Source organism: Hipposideros armiger, unplaced genomic scaffold, assembly GCF_001890085.2.
Source record: "Hipposideros armiger isolate ML-2016 unplaced genomic scaffold, ASM189008v1 scaffold_28, whole genome shotgun sequence".
Lineage (NCBI taxonomy): Eukaryota > Metazoa > Chordata > Mammalia > Chiroptera > Hipposideridae > Hipposideros > Hipposideros armiger.
This window is the reverse complement of record NW_017731378.1, coordinates 3,940,489-3,943,231: the sequence shown is the minus strand read 5'-3', so window position 1 is coordinate 3,943,231 and position 2,743 is coordinate 3,940,489.

Below are 2,743 nucleotides of genomic sequence, written 5' to 3'. Positions count from 1 at the left end.
GGCACAACTTCACTGGCCCATGTGGGAATCGAACCGGCGGCCCTGTTGCTCAGAATTCATGCTCTTAAGCTCTTTTTTTTTTAAAGATTTTTATTGGGGAATTGGGGAATGGGAGCAGCACTGGGGAATTGGGGGAGGAGGGAGAGACAAGTTGCTGTCCTTTTTGTTCTTTAGTCTAGTTGTGGAGGACATCGCTTCACTGGCCCAAGTTGGCACCATCATTGCGCTCTTCCTGGGGGAGGCAGATCAGTCGCTGGCTTCTGGACGGACACTCACGGCAGCTGCTGGCCGCTCATGCTGGCTGCTGGCTACTCACGGTAGCCCATGGCAACCCACTGCCACAGGGGCTGCAGCCTACGTGGTCACCGGCGACTCATGGCAGCCCAGCTCCTGGTTGAGCTGTTGTTCAGCATGTTAGCTGTAGAGGGCAGTGTCACTGGCCCTCATATGTGGGATCCGAACCGGGGCCCTCTGGCGTTCCAAGCCAGCTCTTAACCAACGCGCCACTCGGCCGGCCCCTTAAGCTTACTCTTAACCAACTGAGCCACTTGGCCGGCCAATTTAATGGCTTTTAGTATTTTCATAGTGCTGTTCAACCATCACCACAACCTATTTTAAAACATTTCCCCCCACTATTCCACCCCCAGGCAACCACGAATCTACTTTATATCTATAAATTTGCCTAGTCTGGACATGTCATACAAATGTAATCATGCATACATGGTCTTTTGTGACTAGCTTCTATCACTTAGAAGAATGTTTCCAAGATTCATCCATGTTATAGCATGTACCAGTACTTCATTTCTTTCTATTGCCAAATAATATTCCATTTTATAGATATACTACATTTTATTTATCCATTTATCAGTAAATGGGCATTTGGGTTGTTTCCACTTTTTGGCTGCTATGAATATTGATGCTATGAACATTTATGTACACATATTTGTGTAGACATATTTTGATTTCTCATGGCTGTATACCTGGGAGTAGAGCTGCTGGGTCATGTGGTGGCTCTATGTTTAACTTTTTGAGCAACTGCCAGACTGTTCTCCAAAGTGGCTACACCATTTTGCATTCCTATTGCAATTCCTATTGCAATGCATGAAGACTCTAATTTCTCTATGTCCTCCCCAACACGCCTTATTGTTTGTCTTTTATATTATAGCCATCCTGGAGTGTGGGAAGTGGTATCTCATTGTGGTTTTGATTTGCATTTCCCTGATGACTAATGATGTTGAACATCTTTTCATGTGCTTATTGGTCATTTGTATATCTTCTTTGGAGAAATGTTTATTTAGATCCTTTGCCCATTTTTAAATTGAGTGGTCTTTTTTTTTTTAAGAAATTTTTATTGGGGAACAGTGTGTTTTTCCAGAACCCATCAGCTTCAAGTCAAGTAGTTGTCTTCAATCTAGTTGTGGAGGGCACAGCTCCTTGGCCCATGTGGGAATTGAACCAGCAACCTTGGTGTTATGAGCCTATGCTCTAACCACATGAGCTAACCAGCCGCCCTGAGTCATCTTTTTTATTATTGAATTTAAAGAGTTATTTATATAGTCTAGATATAAGTCTTTTATTAGATATATGATTTGCAAATATTTTCTCTAATTCTGTGGTTTGTCTTTTCATTTTTTTTGAGGGTGTCTTTTGGAGCACAAAAGTTTGAAACTTCAATGAAGTACAAATTGTCTATTTTCTCTTTTGTTCCTTGTGCTTTGGCATGCTTGGTAAACTTAGTATTGAAGCGTAACATATAGAAACTATACATATGCATATGATACATATGATAAATGTACAATTTGACAGATTTTCTCAATCTGAACACACGCTATAACCAGTGCTGAGATCAAGAAGTAGAACATTACCAGTATCCCAGAAATCTTCCTCGAGATCTTTCCCAATCATTTTTTCCATCCTAGGGTAACCACTGTACTGATTTTTAATACCATGGTTAGTGTTGCCTGTTTTTGAAGTATGTAAATGGAATGATACGGAGGAGGCAAAGATTTTCAATGATCCTACCCAATGCTGGGAGGATGTGAAGAGACTAGAATCTCGTATACTTTGAGTAAATTAATCTCTCAGAAAAGCAACTTGTATTAATGTGCACAAAATTTGACCTACTAATTCCATTTTTGAGAATCATAGTTTTACTTATAGAAAATTTGGAAACTCCAGAAAGTGATGGATAAGAGAATGGCTTGGTTAACTATGTGACATCCTAACAATGGAATGCTACACAACCATCAAAGTGGTGTTTACCAAGAGGTTAAAAAAAATGGGAAAAAACACGTGATAAATATTAACTGAAAAAGTAGGATAGGAACTGGCCGAGTGGCGCATTGGTTAAGAGTTGGCTTGGGACGCCAGCTCTGAGCAGCAGGGCCCCAATTCGGATCCCACATGAGGGCCAGTGATGCTGTGCCCTCTACAGCTAAGATGGTGAACAACAGCTCAACCTGGAGCTGGGATGCCGTGAGTCGCCTGCGATGGCATAGGCTGCAGCCCCTGCTGCAGTGGGCTGCCGTGAGCTGCTGTGAGCTACCGTGAGTGGCTGGCAACCAGCGTGAGCAGCCGGCAGCAGGCATGAGCTGCCCTGAGCTGCCGTGAGTGGCCATCCAATGGCTGGCAAATGACTGCCTCATGAGGGAAGAGTGCAATGATAATACCAACATGGGCCAGTGAAGCGACGTCCTCCACAACTAGACTGAAGAACAAAAGGACAGCAACTTGTCTGTTCCCC